Source organism: Bombina bombina, chromosome 3 (genome assembly GCF_027579735.1).
Source record: "Bombina bombina isolate aBomBom1 chromosome 3, aBomBom1.pri, whole genome shotgun sequence".
Lineage (NCBI taxonomy): Eukaryota > Metazoa > Chordata > Amphibia > Anura > Bombinatoridae > Bombina > Bombina bombina.
The window spans coordinates 250,880,916-250,905,633 of record NC_069501.1 but is presented as its reverse complement, the minus strand read 5'-3'; the positions used below and the strand labels follow the sequence as shown (position 1 = coordinate 250,905,633).

The window sequence follows — 24,718 nt, the reverse complement described above, 5'->3', positions numbered from 1 at the left end:
TGTTCCAACTACAGCTGCAGTGTCTCCTTCAGGGATGAAGGGGATTAGTCGACGTAGTAGACAAAGAATGTGGTGAGATTCGCTGACTACTGATCCTATTTGTGCAACCATTGTCAAATCAGGTTTCTGATTCTAGGACTGCATTAGCCACTCTTACTCAGATGTCTGTTGATGAGAATACTTGAGTAGTTTCTGAAGGTGAGATCTCAGACTCTGACACTTAAGCCGAAAAATCTTCAGAATCTGAAGAAGTTAATTTTAGATTTAAGCTTGAGCACTTCCGATTACTTTTGAAGGAGTTTCTAGCTACTTTGGAAGACACTGAACCGGCGGTTGCTTTCAACCCCATGAAGTCTTCAAAATGGGATATGGATATTCATAATTGGAGTCTATGATTCCCCTTTTTCTGAGGAGGTTTTTCCTGTACCAAGGAAGATGTCTGAAATTATTTCTCAGGAATGGGACAAACCAGGGGTTCATTTTTTCCCTTCCTCTGTTTTTAAGAAGATGTTTCCTGTGGCTGACTCTATTCAAGACTCATGGCGCACTGTTCCAAAAGTAGAAGGAGCCATTTCTACTCTTGCTAAGAGAACTACCATTCCTATAGAGGAAAGTTCCTCTTTTAAGGACCCAATGGACAAGAAGCTAGAGGCTTACTTAAAAAAGATGTATGTCCATCAAGGGTTACAGTGGCAACCAGCAGCGAATATTGCTACGATTGCAGGGGCTGCATCTTATTGGTGCAATGCATTATCTGATCTTATTACAGAGGAAACTACAGTAGAGGAGATCCAAGATAGGATCAAAGCTCTTAAATTGGCCAATACTTTTATCTGTGATGCCAGTATGCAGATAATTCGTCTGGGAGCTAAGATGTCTAGCTTCACGGTTCTACCTCGGAGGGCTCTGTGGTTAAAATCTTGGTCAGCTGATGTCTATTCTAGGGCCAAGCTTTTGGCTTTGCCTTACAAGTGAAAGACTCTGTTTGGATCTGGTCTGGCAGAGATCATTTCAGAGATTACAGTTGGAAAGGGAACTTTCCTACCTCAGGACAAGAAGAACAGAGCTAGAGGTCGTCAGACTTCTCATTTTCGTTCCTTTCGTAAGTTTAAGGGACAAAAGTCCTCCTCTTTCTCATCTAAACCATATCCACCCAGATCTTCTTCGAAATCCAACCAGCCCTGGAATAAGGGGAAACAAAACAAAAAGCCTTCCGCTAACTCTAAATCAGCATGAAGGTTCCGCCCCGATTCCTGTGTGGATCAGGTGGGGAGCAGGCTTTCTCTTTTTCATCAAGCCTGGATACCCGATGTCCCAGACCCTCGGGCGGTGGACATAGTATCCACAGGGTTACAGAATGGGATACAAGTCTTGTCCTCCAAGGAGCAGATTTCTCCTGTCAAAACTATCCTCAAACCAAATAAAGAAGGAAGACCTGTACTCTCTGGGAGTTATTGTTCCTGTCCCTCTAGCAGAACAGGGTTTAGGATTCTACTCAAATCTATTTGTGGTTCCCAAAATGGAGGGAACTTTTCGGCCCATTTTAGACCTCAAGTATCTAAAAAAATTCCTCAGGGTTCTGTCCATCAAGATGGAAACTATTCGTTCCATTCTCCCTTTAGTACAGGAAGGTCAATTTATGACGACCATAGACCTGAAGGACGCATTCTTTCATGTTCCCATACACAGAGAACACCATCAGTATCTGAGGTTTGCCTTTCTGGACAAGCACTTCCAATTTGTTGCACTTCCATTTGGTCTGGCCACGGCTCCCAGAATATTCACAAAGGTTCTGGGGGCACTATTGGCTGTGATCAGATCCCAGGGTATTGCTGTAGCACCTTATCTAGATGACATCTTGGTTCAGACGTCATATTTTCAACTAGCCCAATCTCATATAGAGATGCTGTTGTCTTTTCTATGTTCCCATGGGTGGAAGGTGAATTTGGAAAACAGTTCTCTTGTTCCATCTACCAAAGTGTGTTTCCTAGGTACTATAATAGATTCCCAGTCCATGGAGATTTTTCTGACGGAGGTCAGAAAAGACAAGATTCTTGCTTCCTGCCTTTCGCCCATCTGTGGTCCAATGCATGGAGGTGATTGGACTGATGGTGGCATCCATGGACATCGTTCCCTTTGCTTGGTTCCATCTGCGACTGCTGCAACTTTGTTTGCTCCATCAATGGAACGGAGATCATTCGGATTTAACTCAAAGGATAAATCTGGATCCTCTGACAAGAGGCTCTCTCTCGTGGTGGGTGTCACGGGAACATCTGTCTCGGGGGACTTGCTTTCTGAGACCTTCCTGGGAAATTGTGACCAAGGACGCCAGCCTGTCAGGCAGGGGTGCTGTTTGGTTACCTCTAAAGGCTCAGGGCCTGTGGTCTCGGGAGGAGTCCTCTCTTCCCATAAACATCTTGGAGTTGAGAGCTATCTTCAATGCCCTATTAGTGTGGCCTCAACTGGCGTTGCTCCAGTTTATAAGTTTTCAATTGGACAACATCACCTCAGTGGCTTACATAAACCACCAGGGAGGGACTCAGAGTTCCTTAGCCATGAAGAAGGTGACTCGAATTCTGCAGTGGGTGGAAGCCCACGATTGTCTCCTATCTGCTATCCACATTCCAGGAGTAGACAATTGGGAAGCGGATTTTCTGAGCAGACAGACTTTTCATCCCGGGGAGTGGACTCTCAGTCCAGAAGTGTTCTGTCAGATAACCCTCAAGTGGGGGTTCCAGAGTTGGATCTGATGACGTCCCTCCAAAACGCCAAGGTTCCAAAGTAGGGTTCAAGGTCAAGAGATCCTCAGGCCATTCTGATAGATGCTCTAGCGGTTCCTTGGAGGTTTTCTCTGGCTTATCTGTTTCCTTCCACGAGTCATCGCTCGTATCAAACAGGAGAGAGCATCAGTGATTCTAATAGCTCCTGCATAAACTCGCAGGATCTGGTTCGCGGATCTGGTGAGATTGTCATCTCTACCTCCTTGGAGGTTACCTCTGAGGAAATACATTCTACTTCAGGGTCCTTTCCTCCATCCAAACCTAGATTCTCTGAAGCTAACTGCTTGGAGATTGAACGCCTAGTTCTGTCTAAGCATGGTTTTTCTGACGCTGTCAATGAAACTATAATCTAGGCTCGAAAGCTGGTTACTCGCAAGATTTACCATAAGATATGGCATAAATATCTTTATTAGTGTGAATCTAAGGGGTTCTCCTGGAACCAGGTGAGGATTCCCCGGATTTTGTCTTTTCTTCAGGATGGACTGGATAAGGGTTTATCGGTCAGTTCTCTAAAGGGTCAGATTTCAGCCTTATCTATCTTTTTGCACAAACGTCTGGCAGATATACCAGATGTTCAAGCCGTTGTACAGGCCCTGGTTAGCATCAGGCCTGTGTTTAAACCTGTTGCTCCCCCATGGAGCCTTAATTTAGTTCTTAAAGTTTTACAGCAGTCTCCGTTCGAGCCTATGCATGTTGTTGATATAAAACTGTTATTCTGGAAGGTTTTGTTTCTTGTGCCCATTTCTTCCGCTCGCAGAGTGTCTGAGCGTTCAGCTCTGCAGTGTGACTCTCCCTTCCTTATTTTTCATGCTGATAAGGCGGTCCTTCGTACTAAATTGGGTTTCTCCCTAAGGTAGTATCGGATCAAAACATTAATTAGGAAATTGTTGTTCCGTCTCTTTGTCCTAATCCTTCTTCTCAAAAGGAATGTCTTTTACATAATTTGGATGGTGTGTGGGCTCTAAAATTTTACTTACAAGCTTCTAAAGATTTTTGGCATTCTTCTGCCCTGTTTGTTGTTTTCTCTGGAAAGCGTAAGGGTCAGAAGGCCACTTCTACTACTCTGTCTCTTTGGTTGAGAAGTTTGATTCGTTTGGCTTATGAGACTGCTGGACAGCAGCCTCCTGAGAGAATTATGGCTCATTCCACTGGGGCTGTATCCTCGTCTTGGGCTTTCAAAAATGAAGCTTCTGTGGAATAGATTTGCAAGGCGGCAACATAATCCTCTAGGCATACTTTTTCCAAATTCTACAAATTTGATACTTTTGCCTCGGCCGAGGCTTCTTTTGGGAGAAAGGTTCTTCAAGCAGTGGTGCCTTCTGTTTAGGTCCTCCTGCCTTTTTCTCCCTCCCTGTCTATTCTGTGTCCTCTAGCTTGGGTATTGGTTCCCACTATTAATTGGAATGACGTTGTGGACTCTCCATGTAATAGGAAAGAAAACAAAATTTATACTTACCTGATAAATTTATTTCCGGACATGGAGAGTCCACGACCCTGCCCTCTTTTAATTATAATTCAGCAGTTTTTTTTGTGTAAACTTCAGGCACCTTTTCACCCCTGTGTTTCTTCCTTTTCCATTTCCTTCCGCTGAATGACTGGAGGTTATGGGTAAGGCAGTTACATTAACAGCTTTGCTGGGGTGCTCTTTGCCTCCTCCTGCTGGCCAGGAGTTAAATATCTCACTAGTAATTGGAATGATGTTGTAAACTCTCCATGTCCGGAAAGAAATACATTCATCAGGTAAGCGTACATTTTGTTTGTTTTTTAATATAAAAACCCTGCAGGATACTTACCCTTTCCAAGGAAGGTATATCATGATGGGAAATATTGTGGGGGGTGCATTACATATAAAAAACTTACTGGGGATCCCAGATGATGTCACTCCAAAACACCAAGCTTTGGCCCAGTGCTAAAAGTAGGCAAACATGTTTCCTTGCTGCTTGTCAGCACTCTTCAGTTTAATGCTCCAAGTAGTGAATACATGCCAGTGCACCTGCACCTACTGGTCCTCCAAGATTACTGCCATCCCTGCTCCCATGAATCATCAGTAAAATCGAGACTTAAGATCAGTGAGCCAAGGTAATATTTTATTTATCCATGTGCCAGCATTTAAAGAAGAGTAAACAAAATAAATTAAATAGAATTTTATGGTATATCAATTTAGAGTTAGACAGAATAAGATAATTTGTCATTGACTCTCAATGTGCTGTTACCATTTTAACTACATAGCTATATTATGCATAACTTCTGGGGTGATGCCATATTTATGCCCTAGTTTCATGGGCATCCGCAGAGGGGGACAAGGTCACCCTTGATTTTTAGAAAAGCTGCCGGAAGTGCTCAGAGTCATCTTAAAGGGACATAAAACCTAACATTGTGTTCATGATTCAGATAGGGCATGCCATTTTAAACATCTTTATAATTTACTTCTATTATAAAATTTTCTTCTTTCTCTTGGTATCTTTTGTTGAAAAGCATGAATGTAAGCTCAGGAGCGTGCACATGTCTTGAGCATTTTATGACAGCAGTTTTGCAAGAATGTTATTTGTTTTCAAGAGCACTGGATGGCAGCACTATTTCCTGCCATCTAATGCTCCAGACACTTACCTAGGTATCTTTTCAACAAAAAATACCATGGAAACAGAGCAAATTTTATAAAAGTAAAAGTAGGTTGGATTTTTTTTTTTAAATTGTTTTCTCTGTCTGAATCACAAAATAATTTTTTCTACCCTCTCTTTTGCGCTCTCTCTCCCCCCCTCTCTTTTGCGTGCTCTCTCTCCCCCCTCTCTTTTGCGCTCTCTCCCCTCTCTTTTGCGCGCTCTCTCTCTTATATATAGTATACCTTTAATATTAAAACTGCACCACACAAAAATACTTTCTTAATTAAAAATGATCAGCACAGTAAACCTGGCTGTGGTGCTTTTTTATTATAATTTTGTTTATGGCATAAACATTATTGGTATAGTGAGGAGGTGAGAAATTGCACTACATATCTCCCCTCTCCTTTTGGTTCAGTCTGTATCTGTCACATGACTCAGTATAACACACCGGGGGGGAGGGGGGGGGCTGAGATCAGGAAGGACTACCTGACAGAGGATTGGCTTCTGTTGTAATATGGTAGGTGGGGAAACATTATTATTCTGGGCTGCTTTATGTTTAAATATTTTTTATTGTTGTTATAAGAAAAGTTTTGATCATATACAGTACAAAAAGGGTTCAAAAGTAGTTTTGATAACATCAACAGATAATAACATGAGCATATCTGGTAAATCTTCAGTTCCTCTTATGTGTATCAATACTCTTCATATTGCCAGTGGATGTTTTGATCTGTAGACAAAACTGTGCTAAATAAATCTATATTCTCGGTTTATACATTAGTTGTCTATGTCCAGAAACATTTTAACACATTTATCACTCTGTGAACCTCTTAATCAGTAAAAAAGAACAAATTAGAGAAAAAGAAAATAACATCAAAGATAAAGTATAGCCAGTGATTCTTATCTCTAGTGATGATCATAGGAATCCAGCTCTGTATAGAGCAAATATGGGTGGGGGGAGAAGGAGGGGGGGAGGAAGGGGACGGACGGAGGGGAACAGACAGTATTCCCACTCCCAGCGATCCTCCGCAGTCTCTAAGTTATATATAGAGTCAATTCTCAAGATACAGGTGGAGTCTCAGCTTCTCTCCTAGACAAAACCGAATTACTGATCCAGTAGAACCATACTTTCTGGAATGAAGCTCTGTTATTTAAGGTGTCTACTGCGTATTAATGCATGATATAAGTGTAGGAAATTTTGTTATATATTTCTGACCATGTGGGGGAGCCTACCTTCCAATATTTCGCTATGCAAATTCTTGTCACCGTACATAGTATTCTTATGAACGTGTTAATGTGTTTATGGAATTTATCTATATGTTCGTGTAGTAATGCCTGCTGGATAGTAAGAAGGAACTCCTCCAGAAGTTGGCCAATAAGGGCAGAGAGTTTCTGCCAGATCCTCTGTATATCCCTACAGTCCCACCACATATGCCTGTATGACCCTATCTCTCCACATCCCCTATATCATAGATTACTGCTGCTTATGTGCATATGGGCTGTCCTCACTGGTGTGAGATACCATCTAAATACAGTCTTCATAACATTTTCTTTTAAATCCATGCTAATTAATCCCCTATCGGCCTCCTGGATCAGTTCTTCCCATTCCGAAATCCCTTTAGATATGTTTAGATCTTTCTCCCACGCCTTTATTATCGAGGATTTAGTCCTGTCCGGGGGTGTCTGTAGTGCTATGTATATTCTAGAAATGTTCTGTTTAGTTCTAGTTAAGCTTGCGCCACAGCTTTCTAATACCGTGAGTTTCCCATTTATCGGGTTTTTAAGGAAAGTATGTAGGGAGGAACGTAATTGGAGATAAAGATACCAGTGGAGTTTTATAGGTTCCAGTTTTTCCTGTAACTGTGTGAAGGGAAGTAATTGCCCCCCCCACCACATCTGCCACTCTATAGAGTCCCTTGTTCTCCCACTTAGCAATCATTCTACGGGAGTCGCCTGTCAAAAAGGTTCTGATTGGGGTCAACAGAGAGTATGTAGGGAATAAGTCTGTTCTCCTACGCATTTGGGTCCAGGACTTTGTAGTCAGGTCCGTGGTGTATGCTTGAGTGTGTAGCTTCTTTGGATGACCAGGGTGTGTGTCCCAGAAGATTGAGTCTCTCTCTTCCCACCCTCCTAGCTCCATCTCTAGAAATACCCAAGTAGCCTCTTCTGATCTCCTCATGAGGCAGGAGTCTTGAGCCAATCTAGCGGCCCTATAGTATACAAAAAGGTCCGGGGCCCCCACTCCCCCTATAGCTCTGCTTCTGCTTATCACCTGTTTCGCTATTCTAGCCGATTTCGGTCCTCTTATGAAAGCTAATATGTCAGACTGCATTTTAATAATATCTGCCGTGATCAGCCTGATGGGGAGGGCTCTGAAAAGATACAGAATCCGTGGTAACAAGTTCATTTTAATTAGTGCTACCCTCCCCATCCAAGAAAAACCACATGCTCGCCACCTTAGGAGGTCTCTCCTGAACTGTTTAAGCAATGGGGAGTAGTTATATTTATATAAGAGATGCATCTGAGCTGGAAGGTTAACGCCTAAATATTTGAGTGTTTTAGAGACCCAGCGAAACTCAAAGTTCAGTTCAATTATTTTCCGTGTATGTGAGGGGATGGCCACCGGGAGAAGTTCGCTTTTTTCCATGTTTATTTTGTATCCCGATATCTGTGAGAATTCGGTCAGTGTCGCGTTTAAATTAGGGAGTGATAGAAGTGGTTTAGTAATGGTGAGTAGTATGTCGTCCGCAAATAATGATATTTTGTATTCGGTTTGGGCCACCTGAATACCTGCTATGTCTGGGTGTGCTCGGATTTTGGCCGCTAGTGGCTCAATACAGAGAGCAAAGAGCAAGGGTGATAGAGGGCATCCCTGTCTGGTCCCGTTTAGTATGGGGAAGAGATTTGACCTATAGCCTCCCGCAGTTACTTGGGCTTGTGGTTTTGAGTAAATTGCTTGTAAAGCAGTCATAAATGTTTCAGTAAAACCCAACTCTGCCATTACCCCTAGCATGTATTTCCAGTCTATTCTGTCAAACGCCTTCTCCGCATCCAGTGATAGGACCAGAGAAGGCGTTTGTGTGCTCTCTAAGTGATGGATCAAATTGATTACTCGCCTTATATTGTCCGGGGCCTCCCTGTTCTGTATAAACCCCACCTGGTCGGGGTGGATCAAATGTGGCATAATTGGTTTGAGGCGGTTGGCTAGGACCTTAGTAAAAATCTTGAGGTCCTGGTTGATTAGAGAGATAGGTCTATAGTTTTGACATTTCTTATGGTTTTTGTCTGGTTTAGGGATCACTACTATCTTTGCATCTAATAATTCCTGAGGGATGGGGTTGCCTTCCATGTTGAAATTACAAAATTTAGTCAAATGGGGGATCAATGTGTTTTTGAATAGTTTATAGTATTCCCCCGGGAACCCATCGGGGCCCGCCGCCTTTCCTGGTTTCAGGTCTTTAATGGCTTTTGAAATCTCCTCTATAGTTATCTGGGCATTAAGGCTGTCTCTCTGTTCTGTCGTGAGTGGGGTCAATTTACAGTCATCTAAGAATAGTCTTGTCTGGGACATTGTCTCTGAATTATGAATCACCTTTTTTCCATCATAGAGTTTGCTGTAAAAGTTTGCGAAAGTGTTAACTATTTCTTGTGGATGGGATGTCTGGTCTCCCCTCTCCGTTTCTATCGACATTATAGCCGACGCTCTGCATCTCTCCCTAATCTTATGGGCCATGAATCTATCTGGCTTATTCGCAAATATGAAGTAGTGTGATTTGAGTCGTTGAGCTGCCCTAACTGCTTGCGAGTTTAATATTGTTGCTAGTGATTGTTTTTTATCCTGAAGTGTTCGTAATAACTCTGGGCTCTTAGTTAGGTTGTGCTGTCTCTCTAGATGTTCAATATCTTTGTGAAGTTGTTCTGTGTGGATTCTGTATTTGTGGTTAATCCTAGCCTTCAGTTGAATTAATAGTCCCCTCACCACTGCTTTATGTGCTGCCCATGAATAAATTGGATTCGTGGTTGAGTCGGTGTTGATTACCCAGAATTCAGTCATAGCTTGTAATATAGCTTTATGATCTTGGTCTGATTTTAAAAGAGTGCTATCATATGTCCAAGTCCTACGTCTGTTAGTGTCCCTTAGGCCCTCCAGGTCAAGTGAAATTATAGAATGGTCAGACCAAACGCAAGCGTGTATACTTGAACTGCATAGCAAGGGCTGTAGTATCTGGCTCAGGTATATGTAGTCAAGCCTAATGTATGAGTTGTGTGCAGCTGAGTAAAAGGTGGTGTCTGTAGTCGACCCATAAAGCGTGTGCCATGTGTCCAAGAGTGTGTGTGGTACAAATGATTCTTGGATTGCTTTAACAATGCGATTATGTCTATGGTGTTTCGGAGTTAGGTGCTTGTGCTGAGAGGGTTGGATTGGAGTCATGGTTATGTTAAAGTCCCCCGCTAGGATAATTTTGGTTTGTGACCATTCTGTCAGTAAGTGAGCAATGTGGGCGAAAAATTCATGTTGGTTATCATTGGGGGCGTAAACGTTGCATAGGGTTATCTCAGAGTCGTGGATGCGTCCTCTTATTATCAAATATCTACCTTCAGGATCTGCCAGTGTGCTAATATGAGAAAATCCAATGGAGGAGTGGATTAAAATGGATACCCCGCGGGTTTTATTGGGTGCAGTGGCATGATAATGTGTACTAAACTGCTTGGTCCAATACTTAGGTAAATTGTTCTTAAGGAAATGTGTTTCCTGTAAGAACACCAGGTTAGCATTTAAGGTCCTATATTGGTTCATTGCAAGCCTTCGTTTGATGTCAGTATTTAGGCCTCGAACATTATGGGATATCAGTCTAATTTTACTATTCATAGGCATATGTGGTGGTCTGCAATTCTAAGTGTATCATGTGTATTAGAAGTGTGTCACTCACGTAGTGAGTCAACTTACCCTGGAGATCTCGAGACGACATGGTGTGTTGCTTCTTGGAGGTCTTTGTCTTGGAGGAATCGCTGAGAGGGGGAGGAAGGAAGAAAAAAACAGGGAGCAAACAACATATTGTTAAACAATTAACCGTTAATCTGTCCCCACTAAGGGGACATCTCAACAATGCCTGAAAACCTTTTAACAAACAAGTGATTTCCACTTAAACTTAAGTACTAGGGGACAACTTTTTGTCCCTTTTAAATGTCAATGTAGTGAGCCTTGCAGCAGAATGTACTCATTTCCTGGTCAATCTCTTCCAGTGATATTGAGAAAGTCATCTGTCAGCGGCATGGTGTTTTAGGGTGACCAGTTCAGCTAAGTGTCGGGGGTAGTTCCCCCCACATAGACAGTGATGTATGAAAGGAAAAGAAAAAAGCAAGTGGGGGGGTAGGTCATCATACCTCGGAAATGTCTTGGTGATGTCCTCAAATCCCATAATTGTGGGAGATTGTATCCGCAGGAAAGGAGAGGGAGATCAAAAAGTCCAGTGAAGAGAGGAGAAGAAGAAAAAAAAAGGGGAGAAAATTCACGTCAGCTCATCTCTGGCTTCGCTCATCTTTTGCTTCTTGTAGCTGACCTTTTGCCAGGTCTTCTGGGTGATGGAGCCTGTGGGTTTGTCTCTCCGTAGGGTTGGTGAGTGTTGTTCTGGGGGAGTCGGGAGATCTGGGGGTTCCAAGCCCAGTATAGTGCACACCTCTGGGATATCCTCCTGGTTTTTGATGTTAATGGTTTTGGAGTCTTTGAGGATACTTAGGACAAAGGGAAATCCCCATCTATAGGGGATTTGTTGTTTGCAGAGAATAGTTGTTAATGGTTTCAGTGAACTCCTCCGTTGTAAGGTCCGTAGACTTAGATCCTGAAAGAACTGTACTACATTGCCCTGAAACTTAAAGGTTGGGTTCTTTCTGGAGGCTTGCAGTATCTTCTCTTTATCAGGAAAGAAAGTCAATTTAACTATCACATCCCTTGGGGGAATACCATTTTTAGTTTTGGCTTTAAGAGCTCTATGAGCTCTTTCCACATGAAATGTATAATCAGGAGCAGACCCTGTTATTTGACTGAAAAGTTGCGCAATATATGCTGGAATGTCCTTAGATGTTACATCCTCTGGGATTCCCTTTAATCTGACATTATTCCGCCTGCTCCTGTTCTCTAAGTCCTCCATTTTGTCTTGTATTTCCTGGAGAAGCTGTTGTTGGTCGGACACTGTTTGTGTTATCTCATCTACATTCTCCACCATTGCATCCTTCTGGTCCTCCAGAGTGTCAATTCTATTACCCATATCAGTAAGATCAGATTTGATTTCAGCAAGAGTTGATGTCACTGACGTGTGGATTGAGTCTATCTTCTGCCATAATTTCTCAAAGTTGTCCGTCAGATCCTTCTTAGATACCAGGTGTTGTAGGTCTGCTTTTGTAATAGGGGGTTGGTTGACAGTGGTTGGAGGTGAGGGTTGAATAGTGTCCTCTCCCTCTGCCATGTCTTTGATGGTTTTTGATGGTTGAGAGGCTTTGAAAAAGGAGGACACCGCAGAGGGTGTGCTTGGGTTTGCTATCTTTTCCCCTTTCCCTCCTCTTCTAGTGGTCATTATTTCACAGGTTATTGTGGCTGTGGAGGGCAAACTATATTTCCTCCCCTCTACTCCCCCATGTGGGATGTTTAATACATAAGGTTTGAGGTAATCTCCAATATTAGTGAGGTATGTGTTATTGAAACTTCTTCTCTTCCACAACAGGCATGGTTCTGCTAAGGCTCTTTTGTAGCATATGAAGAGACATTTGTCCCCTCACTGTGTGTTCATCAATTACATATTGCCAGGTTGGATTGTACAGCCGTATTTAGGATTCTGCTCCAGCAATCACCTCTTATTTGTATGGCTCTCTACCAGGGTTCGGGCCAGTAGGTAGATCGAATTCCCACACACTCTCCCCAGGGAAATTGCCTTCACAAGGCAATCACGGGAAGGGAAAGTGGGGTATGACCCACCGTCCGCTGGGGCGGCAGGAAAGGGGGGGGGGGAGAGTGTGTTTCCTCAGATCTGAGAACAAGCAGTACAAAGCAAACTGTTAGGTGGTTTTCTGGGGTAGGTATAAATAGTTTCTAGTGTTCAAGAGCCCCAAGGCCTCTGCAGATAGATCTTGTATATATACAGTGAAAGTTACATCTGTTTGTAGCTTAATGTAAGGTATTTCCCTTATTATGGTTCTGTCTGAAAGTGCACTGCAAAATCTTTTAATAATAATATATAACGGTTATGGGATCCAACCTGCAGAAGGGAGATGTCTCTACTCTGTGCGTTTCATATAAAGAGTGAGAATCATGTGGCTAGCTTGTCACAGTCCATATATTGCCTTTCCTAGTTTAAAGCCACAGGAATCTATTAGCTTGTTCCCCCGGTGTTATCAATCGTTGTGTGAACTAATAGGCTGATTTTTCTCAGCAATATATAATTTTTTATGCAGGGAAGAAGTGTGCAGGAGTATCTCTAAGATGGCGTCTGTTCGCGCCTTTGGCCCTCTCCCCACGTGGCTCAGGCAATAGTGCAATTCACCCGCTCGGGTCTTTCCATCTTTTAACCCCTTGTAGTGTTCTGATCTAGGGGGATTGCCGGTGGCGGGGTTGTTGGCTTGCTGTTAGAGGTAAGTGTATCAATAAGTGCGGTGTGGAGGGAATAAGTGTGGCGGCTGTTTTGTATCCAGAAGTGTCTGCGTTATGCAAAAAGGAGACCTCTGCCGTTACCTGAGATTCCGTTCCCCAAAGATGTAGCTCCAGGTCTGGAACAAGTCCGGTAGGCTCCGACAAAGGCAGGGGTGTAGATTGAGTGGTCAGGTTAATGGCGCCTTCGTTTAGCAATGTGGGGTTGTAGCGTTATAGGCCCCGACCACGGCAGAGGTCCGTACTCTCCTGCAGAAGTGCCCAGGTGACTCCGGTGTGGTGCCTCGACCCTCCGGAGTTAGGCAGCAGAAGGTTGATCGTTCTCCATGCAGGGGTAATTCCGTTGTGCACACCGGTTCTTAAAGAGTTAGGTCTCAGGGACCGTTCCCTCCGTTGCAGGGTGTTAAGAGGAGATAAATGCGGTGTCTTGGCTGTCTCTGTATGCTATATATCTCCAGAAGTCTTTAACCGTACTTGATCCTCTGTGTTTGCATTAAAATTTTATATATGTTAAGCTTAAATCATATAAAAATTCAAGTTATAGCAGAGAGCTCTCTCCAGATACGTCTTCCTTGCTTGGCAGTTAACTCCGCCCCCCCTTCTGGGCTGCTTTAAAGGGACACTAAACCCAAATTTTTTCTTTCGTGATTCAGATAGAGCATGACATTTTAAGCAACTTTCTAGTTTACTCCTATTATCAAAATTTCTTTATTCTTTTGGTATCTTTATTTGAAATGCAAGAATGTAAGTTTAGATGCTGGCCCATTTTTGGTGAACAACCTGGGTTGTCCTTGCTGAATGGTGGATAAATTCATCCACCAATAAAAAAGTGCTGTCCAGAATTCTGAGCCAAGAAAAAAGCTTAGATGCCTTCTTTTTCAAATAAAAATAGCAAGAGAAGGAGGAAAAATTGATAGTAGGAGTAAATTAGAAAGTTGCTTAAAATTGCATGCTCTACCAAGAAAGAAAAAAAATGTGGGTTCAGTGTCCCTTTAACGTTTGTGTAATGTCTTTTTGTGCAGCACTCTTTAGACAATCCTGAGCTTGCTCTTACCTACCCCCAGGAATACTTCATTTAACATAATGAGCTGCATTTCAACCGATGGGCACAGAGTGACAAAAAATACAGGGAGTCTGCTTCATGTTGCTAATTGGTTTATTGTGCCATATCTTGTTTGTCTTCATTGCTTTTTGCAAGGACATAATAAATTATCCTAAGAAATACATTTTTAAAGAGACAGTCTGTTCTCTGTAATTAACCCTAAAAGCACTGCCTTTATTTTATTTTTTAAACTTCATCAACCACATTGCATTAATCAATCATTCAATTTCCTTTCAGAAAACTTTTTTATTCCATCAACAATTACACAAACTATATTCCCACTAGTCTTTTGTTATGTACATCCTAAATCACTCATCTCAGAACTGTTATAGCAGTTGTAATGTACATAAGTGTTTTTTGTGTGAGTAGGTTTCGAAGTGTGTGATTGTGTGTGCATTTGAGTGTGTGTGTAAGTCTGTGTGTGTGTGTGTGTTTTTTTGTATCTGTGAGTGGGTATCTGAGTGTATGCATCTTAATGTGTGTGTGTATCGGAGTCTGTGTGTGTTTTTTGTTTGTGAGTGGGTATCTGAGTGTGTGTGTGTGCATCTAAGTTTGTGTGTGTGGCGTTTTTTTTTGTATCTGTGAGTGGGTATCTGAGTGTATGCATCTTAATGTGTGTGTGTGTATCTGAGTCTGTGTGTGTTTTTTGTTAATTTGTGAGTGGGTATCTGAGTGTGTGTATGTATGTTTAGGATTTTTGCTGTGTGGCTATGTCAGTATGTATGCCTGTATATGTGTCTTTCAGATTATTTGTGAGGGTTTGTCTACATTAGTGTTCCTGTAAAAGTGCCTTACAGAGCATGACTTTCATTGTGTGCGTCTGTTATTGTGATGTTGCCTAACAGTATGTATCTGATAAAGTATAAGTGTGGACTGTGTGTATCTGAGTGAGTGTGTCTCTTTAAATGTAATTATCAGTGTAGGCAACAGGGTATGTAAATTAACTTTCTGAATGTGTACATGTTAGCATGTTTTTGAGATTGTTTTAGAGGTAAAGGAAATGAGATGAAAGGGATATTAAATATAAAATGAAGAAATCAATATTAAAAATGTAATAACATATATATATATAAATATATATATATTAGAGATGGGCACTTGGAGGTTTCATGAATATCCGCATGCGGAAGAAGGTGGCCCTTCATTCAACTTGCTTATTTTCATTGCCAAATTCCCTGTAGGCAACACAAGAATATTGTTCATTCCTATTACCTGCCTGTTACCATGACCTTGCACCTGTCCCACTGGATTGTCGCACCTCATATGAGAGTTGATGACTGGAGTATAATCTTTAAAAAAAGGCTCCATCCAAAACTCAATTCTCTTGGTCCTTGGAGCATTTTTAGAAATTGTAGGAAGTATGTATTATGGATTATATGAGGAATGGGGTAAAGGATTCATGACAGGTTTTTATTAGCACATACCAGAAAATAACACTGGAGACAGAGGCACAAAATTCAAATGTGGAATACCTAGCAGTTAATTCTAAAATTTCTTAGAAGTATTACGATAATGTTAAATATGAATGCATCCCACTGCCAGCATGGTAGTTGACAACATATGCTGGTAACATCACAAGACGCAACACTCTGGGATTCAAAGTATCTGCCGGAAGAAAAAGCTTATGCACGCAACCTATAGATATATCCACAGAGGGCCGTGGCATGCACCATCACAAAAGCAATGATAGCTTTAAAAAAAACATTTTTAAAAACACATAATTGTTGCAAAAAACCCCCAAAGGGGTAGATTTAACAAAGGTCAAGCGGACATGATTCGTTGTAGAGTATCATGTGTCCGCTCGACCTCGCTAAATGCCGACAGCATATGCTGTCGGCATTTAACATTGCACAAGCATTTCTGATGAAATGCTTGTGCAATGCTGCCCCCTGCTCACTGGTGGCCAATCGGATGCTAGCAGGGGCTGTCAATCATCCCAATCGTATCGACCGCTGCTCCTTAACTTCCGTTTCAGGTGGATCTGAAACGATGGGGCTCTGAAGCAGCATCCGCTGCTTAATAAAGCATAACTGTACATTTTAAGTTATACTTTCTTTGTCCATTGAATATATTAAATGGTTGACCAACATGAGAGATGCTTACATGTTCTTTTAAGTGATCATCGTTTTATTGTACCTCCCGACACATCTGACTATGCTCACTTAGTACAAGACATGAGGGACCGACTCGCCCAGGGCAATCTCTTTCTTTCATGTAATTAGCAAGAGTCCATGAGCTAGTGACGTATGGGATATACATTCCTACCAGGAGGGGCAAAGTTTCCCAAACCTCAAAATGCCTATAAATACACCGCTCACCACACCCACAAATCAGTTTTACAAACTTTGCCTCCTATGGAGGTGGTGAAGTAAGTTTGTGCTAGATTCTAGGTTGATATGCGCTCCGCAACAGGTTGGAGCCCGGTTTTCCTCTCAGCGTGCAGTGAATGTCAGAGGGATGTGAGGAGAGTATTGCCTATTTGAATGCAATGATCTCCTTCTACGGGGTCTATTTCATAGGTTCTCTGTTATCGGTCGTAGAGATTCATCTCTTACCTCCCTTTTCAGATCGACGATATACTCTTATATATATATATACCATTACCTCTGCTGATTTTCGTTTCAGTACTGGTTTGGCTTTCTACAACATGTAGACGAGGGTCCTGGGGTAAGTAAGTCTTATTTTCTGTGACACTCTAAGCTATGGTTGGGCGCTTTTTTTATAAAGTTCTAAATATATGTATTCAAACATTTATTTGCCTTGACTCAGGATGTTCAACATTCCTTATTTTCAGTCAGTTTCATATTTAGGATAATGCATTTGAATCAATCATTTTTTCTTACCTTAAAAAATGTGACTTTTTCCCTGTGGGCTGTTAGGCTCGCGGGGGCTGAAAATGCTTCATTTTATTGCGTCATTCTTGGCGCAGACTTTTTTGGCGCAAAAAATCTTTTCTGTTTCCGGCGTCATACGCCGGAAGTTGCGTCATTTTTTACGTTCTTTTGTGACAAAAATGACGGCGTTCCGGATGTGGCGTCATTTTTGGCGCCAAAAGCATTTAGGCGCCAAATAATGTGGGCGTCTTATTTGGAGCTAAAAAAATATGGGCGTCGCTTTTGTCTCCACATTATTTAAGTCTCATTTTTCATTGCTTCTGGTTGCTAGAAGCTTGTTCTTTGGCATTTTTTCCCATTCCTGAAACTGTCATTTAAGGAATTTGATCAATTTTGCTTTATATGTTGTTTTTTCTCTTACATATTGCAAGATGTCTCATGTTGCATCTGAGTCAGAAGATACTTCAGGAAAATCGCTGCCTGGTGCTGGAACTACCAAAGCTAAGTGTATCTGCTGTAAACTTTTGGTAGCTGTTCCTCCAGCTGTTGTTTGTATTAAATGTCATGACAAACTTGTTAATTCAGAAAATATTTCCTTTAGTAAAATACCATTACCTGTTGCAGTTCCATCAACATCTAATGTTCAGAGTGTTCCTGATAACATAAGAGATTTTGTTTCTGAATCTATTAAGAAGGCTATGTCTGTTATTCCTCCTTCTAGTAAACATAAAAAGTCTTTTAAAACTTCTCTTTATCTAGATGAATTTTTAAATGAACATCATCATTCTGATTCTAATGATTCTTCTGGTTCAGAGGATTCTGTTTCAGAGGTTGATGCTGATAAATCTTCATATTTATTTAAAATGGAATTTATTCGTTCTTTACTTAAAGAAGTCCTAATTGCATTAGAAATTGAGGATTCTGGTCCTCTTGATACTAAATCTAAACGTTTAGACAAGGTCTTTAAATCTCCTGTAGTTATTCCAGAAGTTTTTCCTGTTCCTGGTGCTATTTCTGAAGTAATTTCCAGGGAATGGAATAATTTGGGTAATTCATTTACTCCTTCTAAATGTTTTAAGCAATTATATCCTGTGCCGTCTGACAGATTAGAGTTTTGGGACAAAATCCCTAAAGTTGATGGGGCTATCTCTACCCTTGCTAAACGTACTACTATTCCTACGGCAGATGGTACTTCCTTTAAGGATCCTTTAGATAGGAAAATTGAATCCTTTCTAAGAAAAGCTTATTTGTGTTCAGGTAATCTTCTTAGACCTGCTATATCTTTGGCGGATGTTGCTGCAGCTTCAACTTTTTGGTTGGAAACTTTAGCGCAACAAGTAACAGATCATGATTCTCATAACATTATTATTCTTCTTCAACATGCTAATAATTTTATCTGTGATGCCATTTTTGATATTATCAGAGTTGATGTCAGGTTTATGTCTCTAGCTATTTTAGCTAGAAGAGCTTTATGGCTTAAAACTTGGAATGCTGATATGTCTTCTAAATCGACTCTACTTTCCCTTTCTTTCCAGGGTAATAAATTATTTGGTTCTCAGTTGGATTCTATTATCTCAACTGTTACTGGTGGGAAAGGAACTTTTTTACCACAGGATAAAAAATCTAAGGGTAAAAACAGGGCTAATAATCGTTTTCGTTCCTTTTGTTTCAACAAAGAACAAAAGCCTGATCCTTCATCCTCAGGAGCAGTTTCAGTTTGGAAACCATCTCCAGTCTGGAATAAATCCAAGCCTTCTAGAAAAGCAAAGCCAGCTTCTAAGTCCACATGAAGGTGCGGCCCTCATTCCAGCTCAGCTGGTAGGGGGCAGATTACGTTTTTTCAAAGAAATTTGGATCAATTCTGTTCACAATCTTTGGATTCAGAACATTATTTCAGAAGGGTACAGAATTGGTTTCAAGATAAGACCTCCTGCAAAGAGATTCTTTCTTTCCCGTGTCCCAGTAAACCCAGCGAAAGCTCAAGCATTTCTGAAATGTGTTTCAGATCTAGAGTTGGCTGGAGTAATTATGCCAGTTCCAGTTCTGGAACAGGGGCTGGGGTTTTATTCAAATCTCTTCATTGTACCAAAGAAGGAGAATTCCTTCAGACCAGTTCTGGATCTAAAAATATTGAATCGTTATGTAAGGATACCAACATTCAAAATGGTAACTGTAAGGACTATCCTGCCTTTTGTTCAGCAAGGGCACTATATGTCTACAATAGATTTACAGGATGCATATCTGCATATTCCGATTCATCCAGCTCACTATCAGTTTCTGAGATTCTCTTTCCTAGACAAGCATTACCAGTTTGTGGCTCTGCCGTTTGGCCTAGCAACAGCTCCAAGAATTTTTACAAAGGTTCTCGGTGCCCTTCTATCTGTAATCAGAGAACAGGGTATTGTGGTATTTCCTTATTTGGACGATATCTTGGTATTTGCTCAGTCTTCACATTTAGCAGAATTTCATACGAATCGACTTTTGTTGTTTCTTCAAAATCATGGTTGGAGGATCAATTCACTAAAAAGTTCATTGATTCCTCAGACAAGGGTAACCTTTTTGGGTTTCCAGATAGATTCAGTGTCCATGACTCTGTCTTTGACAGACAAGAGACGTCTAAAATTGATTTCAGCTTGTCGAAACCTTCAGTCACAATCATTCCCTTCGGTAGCCTTATGCATGGAAATTCTAGGTCTTATGACTGCTGCATCGGACGCGATCCCCTTTGCTCGTTTTCACATGCGACCTCTTCAGCTCTGTATACTGAACCAATGGTGCAGGGATTACACAAAGATATCTCAATTAATATCTTTAAAACCGATTGTACGACACTCTCTGACGTGGTGGACAGATCACCATCGTTTAGTTCAGGGGGCTTCTTTTGTTCTTCCGACCTGGACTGTAATTTCAACAGATGCAAGTCTTATAGGTTGGGGAGCTGTGTGGGGGTCTCTGACAGCACAAGGGGTTTGGGAATCTCAGGAGGTGAGATTACCGATCAATATTTTGGAACTCCGTGCAATTTTCAGAGCTCTTCAGTCTTGGCCTCTTCTGAAGAGAGAATCGTTCATTTGTTTTCAGACAGACAATGTCACAACTGTGGCATACATCAATCATCAAGGAGGGACTCACAGCCCTCTGGCTATGAAAGAAGTATCTCGAATTCTGGTTGCGGAATCCAGCTCCTGTCTAATCTCTGCGGTTCATATTCCAGGAATAGACAATTGGGAAGCGGATTATCTCAGTCGCCAAACGTTGCATCCGAGCGAATGGTCTCTTCACCCAGAGGTATTTCTTCAGATTGTTCAAATGTGGGAACTTCCAGAAATAGATCTGATGGCTTCTCATCTAAACAAGAAACTTCCCAGGTATCTGTCCAGATCCCAGGATCCTCAGGCGGAGGCAGTGGATGCATTATCACTTCCTTGGAAGTATCATCCTGCCTATATCTTTCCGCCTCTAGTTCTTCTTCCAAGAGTAATCTCCAAGATTCTGATGGAATGCTCGTTTGTTCTGCTGGTAGCTCCAGCATGGCCTCACAGGTTTTGGTATGCGGATCTTGTCCGGATGGCCTCTTGCCAACCGTGGACTCTTCCGTTAAGACCAGACCTTCTGTCGCAAGGTCCTTTTTTCCATCAGGATCTCAAATCCTTAAATTTAAAGGTATGGAGATTGAACGCTTGATTCTTGGTCAAAGAGGTTTCTCTGACTCTGTGATTAATACTATGTTACAGGCTCGTAAATCTGTATCTAGAGAGATATATTATAGAGTCTGGAAGACTTATATTTCTTGGTGTCTTTCTCATCATTTTTCCTGGCATTCTTTTAGAATTCCGAGAATTTTACAGTTTCTTCAGGATGGTTTAGATAAAGATTTGTCCGCAAGTTCCTTGAAAGGTCAAATCTCTGCTCTTTCTGTTCTTTTTCACAGAAAGATTGCTAATCTTCCTGATATTCATTGTTTTGTACAAGCCTTGGTTCGTATAAAACCTGTCATTAAGTCAATTTCTCCTCCTTGGAGTTTGAATTTGGTTCTGGGGGCTCTTCAAGCTCCTCTGTTTGAACCTATGCATTCATTGGACATTAAATTACTTTCTTGGAAAGTTTTGTTCCTTTTGGCCATCTCTTCTGCCAGAAGAGTCTCTGAATTGTCTGCTCTTTCTTGTGAGTCTCCTTTTCTGATTTTTCATCAGGATAAGGCAGTGTTGCGAACTTCTTTTGAATTTTTACCTAAGGTTGTGAATTCCAACAACATTAGTAGAGAAATTGTAGTTCCTTCATTATGCCCTAATCCTAAGAATTCTAAGGAGAAATCATTGCATTCTTTGGATGTTGTTAGAGCTTTGAAATATTATGTTGAAGCTACTAAGACTTTCCGAAAGACTTCTAGTCTATTTGTCATCTTTTCCGGTTCTAGAAAAGGCCAGAAAGCTTCTGCCATTTCTTTGGCATCTTGGTTGAAATCTTTAATTCATCATGCCTATGTTGAGTCGGGTAAAACTCCGCCTCAGAGGATTACAGCTCATTCTACTAGGTCAGTTTCTACTTCCTGGGCGTTTAGGAATGAAGCTTCGGTTGATCAGATTTGCAAAGCAGCAACTTGGTCTTCTTTGCATACTTTTACTAAATTCTACCATTTTGATGTGTTTTCTTCTTCTGAAGCAGTTTTTGGTAGAAAAGTACTTCAGGCAGCTGTTTCAGTTTGAATCTTCTGCTTATGTTTTCATTTAAACTTTATTTTGGGTGTGGATTATTTTCAGCAGGAATTGGCTGTCTTTATTTTATCCCTCCCTCTCTAGTGACTCTTGCGTGGAAAGATCCACATCTTGGGTAGTCATTATCCCATACGTCACTAGCTCATGGACTCTTGCTAATTACATGAAAGAAAACATAATTTATGTAAGAACTTACCTGATAAATTCATTTCTTTCATATTAGCAAGAGTCCATGAGGCCCACCCTTTTTGTGGTGGTTATGATTTTTTTTTGTATAAAGCACAATTATTCCAATTCCTTATTTTTTATGCTTTCGCAATTTTTTCTTATCACCCCACTTCTTGGCTATTCGTTAAACTGATTTGTGGGTGTGGTGAGGGGTGTATTTATAGGCATTTTGAGGTTTGGGAAACTTTGCCCCTCCTGGTAGGAATGTATATCCCATACGTCACTAGCTCATGGACTCTTGCTAATATGAAAGAAATGAATTTATCAGGTAAGTTCTTACATAAATTATGTTTTTGGGAAGGGCACAGTCTGGTTGGTCCTGAGCAGAGGTGAGAAATCCAGGGCATTGTTTAGGTGTGGTTTAAGTGGTCACAGTTTTCTATACTGGTAGCAAGGAAATATATAGCAAATAAAAAAAACAAGGAGGTACAGTCTGGCAGCAAATTGTGGGATGATTTGGAGCTCTAATTATATGGAAATACACACACACAAATACATGCACATATAAACATATATATATATATATATATATATATATATATATATACACACACACATACACGGAGAGAGAGAAAGGGGGAGAGAGAGAGGGCAATAATATAAAATGAGTGATCACATTTTTTCTAAATAAGTGGGCCCCAGTCATATTTGTTCTGTGACTCTACTGCAGTGTTAGGATGAATGTATAAAAAATGCCCCTTCACTATAATACATAATTGCAACTGACATTAATAAATATTAATTGTTGTATCAACAGTGAAATCAAATAAAATGTATTCACATATTGAAAATAGTGACAAAGTTTTTTTATGACCATTTCAACCAACATAAGACCAGATTGCAAGTGGCTACAATTGTTTTTCTCATTTGCGTGCAAATACCGCTAAAAGTAAACTGTTAACGCAAGCGGGTTAGGACTTGTATGTTCTTTTGAAAGTAAAATATTTGTGTGCAAGCGAAACCTGATGCATGCTAACTTCAGGACCACGTAAACTTCTACACCCCATAGACCTCAATGAAGCATGCTTAAAACAAAACTAACACTTGTTTTGAAAAATATATATCTATATATATATCTATATGAATATATACAGATATATAAATATATATATATATACAGTATATATTTAAAAATACTAAGACATTTTTTTTCTAAGTGAAGAAAATTGGAATGTAAAATATTTACATCAAATACATCGTAAAAGACATTATTAACCCCTTAACAACCACAACGCGTACCATGCACTTCGATGGACGTTAAGGGGTTTTCAGGCCATAATAGCGCAGGTCTCGCCACGAGCGACAGGGCCGCGCTATAATGCCCTCCTTCCCTCCTGCAGGCATCCTGGAATTTTACATAGATGCAGATACATGTATCCCACAACCCTGTATGCCAATATGATGCCCACATACGACCCCTGAACAGATACAGCACCTTATGTCAGATATAGTGCAGATAGGACTCCTGCACCCTCTTATCACAGCTATAAACTCAAGCACCATTTATCCTATAATGTCCTTCAGCTGCTTATCCCTGGGCTAAACAATAGAAGTCTTGATCTGATGCTTCAATGACATAGCAGCCAGGAAGTTCCATTTTATGGAATGAAGAGCCTATGAACGACCTTAACAGAGCATTTGTAGCTCCCACATGTATCTTACAGGCGCCCACCTGCCTCTGACTCAAGCACTCGGAACAGTTACAGACATGACAGTGAGGGGTATGTGTAATCATTTTACATCTTACCAGCCCAGGCGTTTCTAAGCAGCCACCACTGATGCTGTCTCATCAGTCCCTGAGTCCTTAATGTGCTTCCACCACTTCTTAATGCTGCAGACAGTGCAGACATAAAGCTCGAGCACAGCTCCAGGTAATTACTCAGAGAGAGAGAGAGTATCCTCACACAGCACCCATTCTCTCAACCTCTTCTCTTCCCGCTCTCGCTGGTGGGGGAAGGTGCTGCACCTGATGTCACTCTGCTTTCCCTACGCACAGTGAGCAGGCTAGTGCATGGTATGCACTAAGGTAAGTCAATATATACACTGGGGAAACTCTGGCCAGATACATTGCAGGGTATGCAAGGCCAGGATTTCCGCCACTGGCGCACTCCCTAAAGAGTAGTTGTGGAGCAGTGACTTTGGGACCCCTAAAAGGCATGAGCCCAGTAGCAGTGGCAATTCCTGTAGTTACACCACAGTTGCCTCATGATTAAATTGATGTACAATACTTAACTCAAATTGTTTTAAATTGAAATGAAACCCAATCCTTTTCGTTCATGATTCAGATAAAGCATGCAATTTTAAGCAACTTTCTAATTAACTTCGATTATCACATTTTCTTTATTCTTTTGGTATCTTTTGTTGAAAAGCAGGGATGTAAACTCAGGAGCTTGCACTTGCCTGGAGCACTGTATGGCAGCAGTTTGCAAGAATGTTATATCTTAGCAAGAGCTCTATTTGGCAGCACTATTTCCTGCCATGTAGTGCTCCAGACACCCACCTAGGTATCTCTTCAACAAAGAATACCATGAAAACAAAATACATTTGATAATATAATTAAATTGGATTTTCTTCTTTAAACTGCATGCCAGAATCACAAAAGAAAAAAATTGGGGTTTCATATACCTTTAAGGGACAGTAAAAGTCAAAGTGAAATTTTCATGATTCAGATAGAGCATGCAATTTTAAACTGCTTTCCATTTTACTCCTAGTATCTAATTTGCTTCATTCTCTTGGTGACCTTTGTTGAATGAGCAGCAATGCACTCCTAGGAGCTAGCTGAACATATTGGGTGCACCAATGACAAGAAGCATATACGCGCAG

At 41.1% G+C, this 24,718-nt stretch overlaps 1 protein-coding gene across 1 annotated transcript in view; it reads left to right on the top strand.

Annotated features, from left to right (window-relative positions):
• The window catches only part of CUX1 (cut like homeobox 1), a 657,906-nt gene that overhangs the window by 544,384 nt on the left and 88,804 nt on the right, over positions 1 to 24,718 (top strand). The gene's annotated exons all lie outside the window — the stretch shown is intronic.